The sequence below is a fragment of the Urocitellus parryii genome, unplaced genomic scaffold (genome assembly GCF_045843805.1).
Source record: "Urocitellus parryii isolate mUroPar1 unplaced genomic scaffold, mUroPar1.hap1 Scaffold_71, whole genome shotgun sequence".
Taxonomy (NCBI): domain Eukaryota; kingdom Metazoa; phylum Chordata; class Mammalia; order Rodentia; family Sciuridae; genus Urocitellus; species Urocitellus parryii.
The window spans coordinates 1,148,266-1,160,567 of NW_027554142.1; the positions used below are offsets into that span (position 1 = coordinate 1,148,266).

A 12,302-nucleotide genomic window follows, 5' to 3' on the forward strand; every position below is an offset into this window, starting at 1 on the left:
TGTCAAAATATATTCTACTGCCATGTATAACTAAAAAGAACAAGCTAATTAAAAAAAACAGTCAATATTATTGGTTGATGAATGAATGCCAATTCTACAAAAAAACTTCCACAAAATATTGGAATATTCCAGAATTATTTTTTAAAAGGCTAGTATTACCCTGATATGAAAAGTGTTAGACTATTAAGAAAAACTGAAAGTTATACATCTCCTAAAGATCTTGACTTAAGAATACAGGAGAACTCTCAAATCTGTAATAAGAAAATAAGGAACAGATTAAAAATTGGTGAATTTAAACAGATACTAGTATAAATTCTCCTTCAAATATTTTATCAAATCCAAATGGTGGAGAAATTTGGGCCTAGACTTTTCTTTGTAGGTAGTTTTGTTTGGTTTGGTTGGTTTTTGATTTGTTTTGTTTGTTTTTGTTGCTGTTTTGCTAATTCCATCTCTCGTAAATCCATTCAGATTGTCTGTATATTTTTTAGACAGTTTTAGCAGTTTTTGTCTTTCTGACATTTTATCCATTTCTTCTGTGGTGTTTATGACAAAATACCTGAGTCTGGGTACTTTATAAAGTAGATGTTTGTCTCATGATTCTGGTAGCTGGAAAATCCAAATGGCACAGCACTAGCATCCTGGCAAAAGCTCTCTGACTGTTCCACAAAATAGTGAAGAAGCAAAAACAAAATTGATCAGGAACACATTTATGAGCTAGGAAGCAAGAGACTATAGAGAGACCAAGTTTGCTATTTTATAATAACTCACTCTTGTAGGAATCAATCCATTCCTACAAGACCTGACCCATTCCCATAAGACAGCATTAATACATCCATGATAACTGAGTTAACATAGGCTAACTACCTTCCAATAGGCCTGGCCTCTTTAAGGGTTCCTCCTCTTCCACACCACCATACTGAATACCAGGCTTCTACCACATGAACCTTTGTGGGATAAACTTTATCTAGACCATAGCATAGCTAAGTTGTCTAATTTATTGGCATGCCATTTCTCCATAATACATTTTTCTTTTCATAGAGTTGATAGTAATGCCCCCTTTCTAAAATCTGATTCTAGTATTTGAGCCTTCTCTCTCTCTCTCTCTTTTTCCCTTTGTCAATTAAGATAAATATTTTTTTGATACTTCCAAGAATCAGCTTTTGGTTTTATTTACTTTCTATTACCTTTTTATTCTCTGTTTCATTAATTTCTGCTCTAATCATTATTATTTTCTTCCTTTTACTTTATTTAGGTTTAATTTGCTCTTCTTTTTCCATTGTCTGAAGTTTAAACTTTAAGTTATTGATTTGGTGTCTTTCTTCTCTTCTAACATAGACAGTTACAGCTATAATTTTTCATTCAAGCACTGCCTCAGTGCATCCCACAGGTTTTGGTAGGTTGTAACTTTACTTACAGTCATTTCAAAGTATCATCTAATTTCTCTTATAATTTCTTTTTTGACACATTAGCTATTAAGGGATGTATTCTTTAATATCCATATATATAAGAGTTTGCCTAATTTTTCTGTGGTTAGAGAAATACATTGAATTATTTCAAATTTTTTATATTTCTTGAGTTTTGTGATTTAGCATATGATCTACCTTTGAAAATGTTCTACATGTATTTATAAAGAATTTGTTTTCTATTGTTGAAAGGAGTGCTCTAAGTCTCCTTAGCTTATATTACTATCTCACTATTTTATTTCCTTTTTGATTTTCTGCCTTACTTTTCTAACCGCCACTGAAAGTAGAGCAATGAAATCTCCCTTCTTATTCAATCCCTCTATTTTTGTCAGTTTTTGCTTTATATATTTTGATGCTTTATTATCTTGTGCATATGAGCTTATAATTACTATACTCTCTTGATGTACTGACACTTTTATTATAATGAAATCTTCCTCTTTATACCTAATAAGATTTTTTTCATTTTAAAATCTATTTTGTCTGATAATACTATAGTTACCATAGCTTTATTGGAGTTGCTCTCGGTATGATATGCTTTTCCATTCTTTCACTTTCAATGTATCTATCACTTTGAATCCAAAGTGTACCTCAGTAGACAGACACAGTCGATTTTAATTTTTAATCCATCCCAGTAATTTCTGCTTTTTAATAAAAATATTTAACCCATTTATACTTAGTGTTATTATTGTTATTGTTGGAATTCTATTTTCCATTAAGTTTCTTATTGTCTATATTTCATGTCTTTTCTGATCCTCTGTACCTGTTCACTGTGTTCTTTACATTAAGTGAATGTTTTAAAGCAGACTATTTTTAGTATTTGCTCTAAAATTTACTACAAATATCTTAATTTATTAGAATCACCTTTAGATTTATATGAACTTGATTTTAATGAGAAGTTAAGCTCTATTCCCTTTTCCTATTTATGTGTAACATTGCTATACATATTTCATTCTATTAATGCTAACATCCAACATTTTGTCATTATAATTTTTACTATAGTGGACTGAAGTTGTGGCCCAGTGGTAGAGTGCTTACTTAGGATATGTGAAGCCCTGGGTTTGATACTCAGCACCACATATGAATAAACAAAGTAAAAAAAATCCATTAAAAATAATTGTTACTTTAGTAATTTTATACATTTTAAAGATATCAAAAAATAAAGACAAGCATATGTATACTTACAGCTCTTATTATATTAAACTTCTTAGCATTTCTAAATCTATTCAACTCTTTTTGTGGATTTGACTTATCATCTGGAATCATTTCCTTAACCCAGTTGAACTAGATTCCCTCCTAACCTGCTTTACTGTTATTGGTAAATATATTACATTCATTATCTATGTATTGTTTTGCCTTATGCAATTGCATTTTAAATTAGTTAAGAGAAGCATACATTTATACTCCTATAGTTACATAATATATTTATAGGTGGTATATGTGTATTCAACAAAATAGAGGGACATGCATTTAGCCTAAAAAACTTATTTTAGTATTTCTTGAAAAGTAAGTCTGTTAACATCAAATTATCCTACTTTTTACATTTTAATCTTATTTTTTTTCTATTTTCAACTTTGAAAGACAGATTTCCTTGAATCTCTTTGTATTTACAAACTAATTGGAGTTTGTTGAGCTTCCAAAATATACAGGTTAATGCTTTCCAGTAAATTTGGAAACTTTTCAACTATTATTTTTTTCACTTTTCAGCTCTTCAGATTGTATAACCTAATGATTTATCTTCAAGTTAAATCTGACGTGGTCATTCAAACAAGCAGTTTCTAGTGTCTGTTTTCTTGGGATCATATTCTCCTGTTATTTCCATGTCTCCTAAATTTTTGTTAGAAGTCACATTGTAGATAGGATAGTATAGCATCTCTGGATATTGACCCCCCCCAGGGCTTGTTATTGTTATTCCTTTTTACTTTTTTAGTAACTGGCTTGTTTTAGTTTAAGTATAGCACCTACCACACCCCTGTCCATTCCTTTAGGAAGACTTTGATGCTGTTCTTGAGGGGACAAAGCCTTGGATAGCCCACAATCATACTGAGATGAGGGTGATCTTGGAAAATTTCTCTTAGCCTCTTTCCCACACCACACCCAGTTGTTAAACTAATAATTGCCAGATGATTGTTGCATCGTCTTCAACAGTGTCTTAGGGTTTGAACTACTTAGCAGACTGATCCAATCAAATTTGGGCATCTTTGATGGGAGAGCTCTTGAAGTCAAATTCTGTTTGAAATTTGTTCTTGCTCAAAGAGGAATCCATCTGGCTGTTTCTTTTCCTGGTTCTGTCTTACAAATTAGCCAATCAATAGTTTATCCTATATTCACAATGCATAAAGAAATCCACCAATCTGTAGGGTAAAAAGCGCCCAATTGCCTCCTTTCTACAATACTTTAGGCTTAAAATTCTACATATTCTGCTGCAAATAAAGTCAGTTCCTTGGGGGAGAGGTTCAGAGCTTTCTATTTTATAGCCTGACTCTCCCATTGGATAAAATCTATGTGCCATGGCTCTGGAGCTGGAATAGGACAATGGTGTATTTCTTTCTCATGAACAAATAATCTGTTTGGGGAGCTTCTTCTCAGTTTGCCTGTCTCCACCTGGAACCTCCACTTTACAAGCCCAGTACTCTCAGTGATGCGACACCCAAGAAGGTAGAGGGGAGGCTAGAGAGAAGGAAGGCGCTCCGACTTCTGAGTTATACTTACCTTCAACTTAAAAGCATAGATAACATTCTATAACTTTTCAAAAGCCACACAGGTAGTAATTTGCTGAGCCAGGTTTTAAAGATTTTAACCCATAAGTATTTATTAGGCACAATTATTTAATTAAAAGTCACTTAGGAAAAGGGTAGCAAGATATACAGGTATAATGAGCTATTCCTGTTTTAATTGTGGAGGGGCATTTCTTTTAAAATGGATGAAAATTCTCTGAAAAGTCCAAGGAAAGAATCGTCTATCCCCACCCCTTGAATCTGGAGGGCTTGCGACTGGTTTCACCAATAGAGTGATGGAAGTGAGAATGTGTGACTTCTGGGGCCAGGAAACTATGACATTAGGAAGCGTCTCCCTGGTCACGTTAGGAGTTTTTCTCTGGGGAAGTCTTCTTCAATGGAGGAATTCCAACTACCTGAGAGAGTCATATGTAGGTACTATCGTTCATATTCCAGCCACCAGCCAGCATATGAGGGAACCGTTTATTACGTCCAGCCCAATATAATCTTCAGAGGATTGCCGCCCTAGCCCTCACCTGACTGCAGCTTCATGAGAGACCCTACATCACTGCACAACTGAGCCCTTCCAAAATCCCTGACCATGGATTCATGAGCAAAGTGTCATGATGATGGTGAATATTTCTAACTTCTCCCCTCACTGATACCCACATTCAATAGCTTGTCAAGTCTTTTATGTCTACAGTATCTAATCATCAGAGACCTTTTCTCCATCGCCAATGCTACTACTCTATTTACATCTAGTACTATCTTAGTTTGGACAGATGCAAAGGCCTTCTACTTTATTTATAGTTCTGCTCTCCCCCAATACAATTTAGTTTAGATATTAATTCTTCTAAAGTATATGTGTGATGCTAAGATTCACTTTATTGAAAGAGCATCAATAGTTTCATGTATTATCAAGAACATTATGATTTAGTACCTTATACTCTGGGTCACCTGATCACTTACCTACTCAAGGCTGGTGGTCCAGCAATTCTTCCTCTTTTCTTACATCATCAATTTCCCTTTTCTATTGAATGGTTTCTAATAGCTTGCTTGCACACTATTATCTCTGCCATATTAACAGAAGAATCCTTCCTTTGACCTCACAGACCCTTTCCGGCTCCTTCTCCACTCTGATCTTCCTTTTACATTTTGTTTCCCTTGCTTTTGAACTCCTTCTGACTTCTTCCTCTACTATCTTCCTGAGTCTTGTCTTCTGAATTACCAATGACCTCCACTTTGAGAAATCCAATGCCTAATTCTCAAAGCTCACCTCACTTTCTTCTGATCAGTGTTTGACACTGTTGAAGCTCTTTTACTTCTGGCTGCCAAGATTTTACATCCTCCCAGTTACCCTCTCTTTCAATGTTCCCTTCTACTCTGGCTCTTTTTCAAGTTTCTCCTTTGCTCCTCAACCCCCACACAATAGGATGACCCAAAGTACAGACCTCAGACACTTATCTCCTTAGACTCTGCTTCTTTGAGTATCAATTTTGTAACTTTGAATATTATTTATACAGTGATGACTCCCAAAATTACAATTCATCCCAAGAACCTTCCTAACTACCAGGCATGTATACTTAGGCTACTGCCCAATGTATATTTCTATTTTGATGCCTCAGGTATCTCAAACTCAGTATATCTCCAAACCCATCAACTGTCAAAGTGTCCCCAGTCTCAGTTAATAGCAGCAACTTCTTTCCTGATCAACTAAAACTTTGAGGTTGTCCTTCACTCCTCTCTCAGTTATTTCACATCTCACCTATTAGCAGATCTACTGGTTCTGCCTTCCCAGTACATCAGAGTCTTAGTTCATCTTCCTGCATCTATTGCTTCCACCTTTTCAAAGTCCCTTAGCTCTTGACTGAATTATTTCAGTAGCTTTCCAACTGGTATCTGTTTCCACACTAGTTCACACACCCTCCAGTCTCATCTCACTACATCATGTCACTCTTCACAAGACTTTCGATAGAGTTCCTTTCTCATTAGAATCCAAGCCATGATCCTTAGAGAAGCCTGCATCCTGGCACCATCATCTTTCTCACCTCACTTCCCATTTATGTCTCTGGCTAGCTCTCCTCCAGCAACACTGGCTCCCCTGGGGGCCATGAACATTCCAGCCATATTTATGCCTCAGAGCTTCTGTACTAGAAGACTGTGCCCCCAGAGAAGCTCCGTCTCTCACTCTCTTTGTGCAGCACTACATAGACATCCCCCAATTTACCATGTTCAACTTACAATTTTTCAACTTTACAATGTTGCAAAGTGATAGACACTCTGTAGAAACCATACTTGGATTTTGCTCTCTTTCTGGGTTGATGTTATGTGGTTAAATACTCTGTCCTGATGCTGGGTGGTGGCAGCAAGAAGCAGTTTTAAGCCACATAATCACCATGATAAACACCCATATTCTACAGAGTACTGAGTTTCCACACTACCCTATGTAGGTTAGGTATACCAAATGCATTTTCAACTTAGAATAGATTTATCTGGATAAAACCCCATTGTAAATTGAAGAGCTTCTGTTTTCCCCGTGAGGTCTGCGTTGACAACTTATTGAAAGATTGCAATTCCCACCTCTCCCCATACTGGTGCTCCACCCCCCACCCTTTTTTTTTTGTTTTGTTTTGCTTTCCCAAAGCATTTAGCATCAGCAGATATTTCATCATCTCCACCACTGCATGCAGGCAGGGGTATTACCATGCTTTGGTCTAGTCTTCTCAGTGGTGTGCAACTGCATGCTGTTGGTTCCCACAACAATTGCTAGAGTGAGAAGGTGACCCAAGAAGACATGACATAGGACATACCCAGCATAGATGCCAATCAACTAGATCATACAAAAAAGCCAGCTTGGTTTTCACAACCTATCTTTTAATGTACTGCCTCTTATGTACCTCTTAGAAGCGATTGTGTGGAAACAGATTTGAAACAGATTTTCTTTTTTTTCTGTCTGCTTAACCCTTTTACTCAGCCCATTGATCTTTTATTCATCATTTCTTTTTAAAACAAATTTTATTATGCTTACTTTGCTGTACTTTCAGTACACAAGGAAAAAAAAAATTTGACATTATTGATGTTTCTACATACCCCAATCTGCCAGTTTGTTATGTCTCTGGAAAGGTGACTTTTCCTGTGAAGGAACAAGGTCATAAATAATTTTAGTAGTATGTTTAATTATTCTTTTGTTGGGATATCTTAACAAATGATTTTTAAACTCCTATTTTAACAACTTAGTACTAAAAACTAAATACCAAAAAATTATTTCTCAATGTGCATTTGCATATGTACATGTTTTCAAAAATAAAGAGAAAATACATAATATTTGGGAATAAGATATGAAAATCATTTTCACAAGTTACAGATGTCCTGATAACTCATAAGTAGTGAAACTATATAAGGTTATCTCTAATGAGTGAAAACATTCTTCATTTCACACTTCCCACATTTTTTATTCTGTTTATAAAAATTGCTTAAGATGTTTTAACATTTAAAAAATTTTAAGTGGTGGTTTATTTAATTATCAAAACTGCATAAATATCTCTTTACACATTTTGGCATTGCTAAGCTTAGACTTGACAAAAAGGGCCTTTGGATTCTTTAAGTTGGTAGCTAAAACTCATTTCTAATAACTCAAAGCACGCATCACAAATTCTGATGTTCTGATTTTTAATTACTGTAAATAAGTCTACCTTATATTCTTCCATATAATGGAGATCTTTTGTGATTTTAATGATGTGATAAATATCTGAATAAAAAATTATTTTCATTAAAGTACTCACTTTTTAAGGAAGAATTTCAGAGACAGAGTTCAGCAGTAGAAACATTATTTCAAAAATATGTTTATCCAACTTGCAAAATTCCAAAAATCAGTGGGAAAATATAAATCCAAAGTTCATAGCATTCACATTAATTATGTACACATTTAACAATGCTACCATGACCTCCATGTCAATGTGCTCACCTTCTTCAAAGTCCTTCTGTAATACAAACATAACAAAAGAACAGAACCCAGATTTGTTAAGCAATCTACTATTTAACAGTACTCATTTAGTCCTCACAACAGCTTTATGGTTTGGGTATTATTAGTCCACTTTGTAGTTACTGAATTAAGTTTCAATAAACTTAAGACATACTTTTAAGGAAGAATCATAATAGAAAGAAAAGACATGGAAAAGCTAGATCCCCATTTCTTAAGAACTTCAGAAATAGGCGGGAATCCAAGATATCCTCCAAGGCATCTAGACAGGGACAGAAAAGGAAAAAAGAAATGAAGAAACTGGATAAGAATCCAGTTTTTGGAACATGGGTATGTTTCTATTCAATGGTCATCCTATGTATACACGGTCCCTACACCTCTCAAAATTTTCATGCAGATGTTTACAGAAATTATTTCATTTCTGTAGGGTCACTAAATTGGGATGATATGAACTGAAAGTGGTTAAGAACTGTATCACTTGCCATATTGAGAAGGCCTTTCTGGAGCAGCAGAGCATGAAACCAACAGAGACAAGGACCAAGACAAGGAAATTTGGGTTACATTGCTTAAATCTTGTTGATTTTATCCTGGAGTCCTACTTGTGCAAATAATCCCTTTGTTTCTATGACAGCTAGAATCATGTTTGTGTCACTTTCAACTAAAAAAAGCTTGACTAAGAGACAATATAAGAAGTGAAGTGTGATTAGGAAAGACCTCTCCCCCACTGGGCATGTGAAAGGAATATGAGTCCCTTTTCACAATGCCAGGTCTTCCCAATGAGCCACACTTTATGTTCAACAACAAAGAGGATAAGGAGGATTCACAAGATTTAATAATCTCTTTTTGCCTACTGGGAAGATGCACTCTGTCATTAGTGACTGACATAACAACTGTCCTCTCTGTGTGATTAATTCTGGACACATATGGGTATTAACTGGTTCTAACATAGTAAAAATGCAATTGGGCCTTTAAGTGACAACTTCATTCCCGATGTTTCAGGAGTAGGGTCCCTCATGAAAGGCAAATGTACTTATAAGGTCATCCATAGTGGCTGTCAAATACCTGAGGTTAGGGGACTGCTTCTTAAACATGTCATGGGGGAAAATTAAAATTATTCTGCATAGTCGTGAATGAAAGTTACAGGAAATTCAATACAAGAATGCCTCTTTAATATTTATCACCACTACCAGTTTTAAAGTTAGGAAAATTTAGAAATAATTCCTCATTTGGACAGAAGCACAACACAAAGATGATTTAAGTGCCGTTTCATGAACTTCCTCAGTGGTTCCAATTCTGGATCTACACGCAACTGTGCAATATGTAAATCATTTAATAGTAATATAAAACTCTGGATAATTAGCATTTTCTCCATTGTTTCATATTTGTATAAAGCATTCAAGTAGTATGAATAATTAGAATGTGTTAAAGAAATATGTTTTATTGCTTTACCTTCAAAGAAATCATGCTAAACATTTAAAATAAGTGGATGCTATCAAGAAATGGATCTGAAGACAAAAGAATAAATCTCAATGATGAATTCAGGTGGGAAACTTTCATGTACATTAGAAAAGTAGGACCATGGAAAAGTATCTTGCAGAAATTTATATTTTCCCAAAGTTTATTTTAAATTTAAATAAATTAAACTATCTGACTCTGATTTCATGTGAAGAATCACAGAGGGCTCATTTTATCATAAACAAAACTTGTAGTCATTCAAACACTGATGACAAAGAATAACACCACAAACCATGCTGAGCGAAAAACAGGAGCCAAATAGGGAGGAAGATTCCTTGTGTCACTCACAACTTAAAAGTGTCCCCTCTTCTACCACATCACCCTGAAGCCAAAGGGGGGGAAACATTCCTACTTTTATGCACAAACTCTCTATTCTATCCCTTGCATGAATTGTGTGTCTTTGAAACTTCGTTTCTTGTTTAAGTATCTAAAGAAACTTTATTTAAAGAGAAATATATTAAATATATTTTTGAGCATTCAGGTGATGCTCAGGTTTGGGGTTCTCTCTGACCTCAATTAAGAGAACAAAGATGCTATGTGGACAAGGAGAGAGAGGGGAGCACATAACTGCCCTGCTGCCGTTGCTCTGTTCACAGTGAGGATTGAGCCATTTTAATCCCCTTGGATTTTTTATCTACCAAAACAGCTTGGGCCCATCAGCAAATTGCAGTGGCATATGGTCCAGGTTTATGAGTAATCTGGCACATGATTAAGGCAGGGGGGATGTCATCCTTCAGCAAATACTGAAAATATTGTAAAAGAATTTGGTAGGTTTTAGAAAGTCAATCTGATAAAAAATTGTAATGATTAAATACTTCTTAAAATCAACAATTTGCATTCTTCTCCAAGTTATAATTTTCTTTAGATACAGAAATTTACCATGGGAAGATTAAAAAAAATCAATGCCCAGGTGTTAACAACTAGTTCTGCTTCTTAGCTTTAGAATCAGCAGCTTGCATGCCCAACATCCAGATCCCATGTGGCTGCACAGTAGGCCTGTATTTCAGGAAGGATCAAGTTTTTACTTTCCTCCAGTCAGGTTACTATTGTATACACAGATGTTTGCAGGTCCCATGGAAACAATTTGGACCTTTCAAAGAAAGATATGATGTGAATTGAAGAATGCTGTAGTGTCTGAAATGACCTCAGCCCTGTTTCTCAAACTTGATTGTGCATCCAGGAACAACAGTGGGGTTCATCCCTGCAGGAGCACTAAAGTCATCTGGGGAGAGTAAAAGAAGTACTGTGGGGCTGGGGCTATGGCTAAGTGGTAGAGAACTTGCCTAGCATGTGGGAGGCACTGGGTTTGATTCTCAGCACCACATGCAGATAAATGAATAAAATAAAGGTCCATCAATAACTAAAAATACATGTCAAAATAACTTTAAAAAAAGAAATAAAAGAAGTACTGTGGCTAAGAATCTACCTCTAGAGACTTGGATATAATTGTTCTTCAGTGAGACCCAGGCCTTAACATCCTTTAAAAGTTGCCTAGCATAACCAATGGTAAGCCAGTCTCAACCCACTGAATTAGGGCAACACACTGGTGTGCCAGGTGGTACCCAAAATTATACAATTAAAAACAAACATCTTCTGGAAAATCCATCTTACTCAAAACTTAGGGAAGAAAACCTTTCATTATTTTTTTATTCCACTAAGACCAATATAAATATGAAGTAAAATGCAAAACTCACAAGAGATTTTCAGGTAATATTGCATCTCAGATGCTTATTAGAATATGTTTATTCATTCATCTTTTCCTTAATTTGTCAGATATCTTCAAACAGCTAATATACATAAGAGACTACTTTAGTGCTCCAAATTATTCTCATTTGTTTTTTCATATACAGAATCTAAGAGCTACTTCCCTAAATATTTGTCTACTCACCAATTTAAGAATATGTATATGTATATGTTTGTGTGTGAGTTTATCCTATAACCAGTGAGAAAAAGAAATTAAAGATCTTTAATGCCAGCCGACATCTTTGCCCAAACAGCCATGAAAGTCAGAGATATAGTCACATAAGCCTGATTTAAACTCTAATTTTCTTACCCACAATTTAACTTTTATGACTGTGAGGCCCCTGAGTAACAAGTCAAGTAGCAGAAATCAAAAAGGAAAATTGTTATCTTACTCTGCTTAATATCATAATGGTCTTCAGCCTCACACATAGCACCAATAATTTTTCAGGTTTTCTGGACATTGTATTCCTACTCTCTCAAGATGTTTCTTGTGGAATTAAAGCTGGTTAGTATCAAAGAAATTTGTGACTAAATACTCTGATATATGTGTAAAGGGGTTAAATTTTCCTAAACTCTTAGTACCTGCCATTTAAGAGACAGGCCAAGTTTAACTTCATTGTTCTCTAGTCTTTGACCCTGCAAACAACACCAGTTAGATTCCAGAAGATATCAGCAACTTCCCCTACCAGAAACTTTTATCCCATTTTCTCTTCAGAGTTAATCCCAAAGTACATATTAATGTACCTTTACAGAAGCTTTCAGGGGAGGAAAAATGGGTAGGGAGGGGGTCTTATTTTATTTTACTCTCAACAAAGTAATTTTTACAAATCTCCTGCCAGGTAAGTCAACCATTGACTATTTGACCATCTGCAGAATCACCATAGCAAC

At 35.2% G+C, this 12,302-nt stretch overlaps 1 long non-coding RNA gene across 1 annotated transcript in view; it reads right to left on the minus strand.

Annotated features, from left to right (window-relative positions):
• Positions 1 to 12,302, minus strand: part of LOC144252952 (uncharacterized) — a 48,854-nt gene that overhangs the window by 26,497 nt on the left and 10,055 nt on the right. The window lies entirely within an intron of this gene.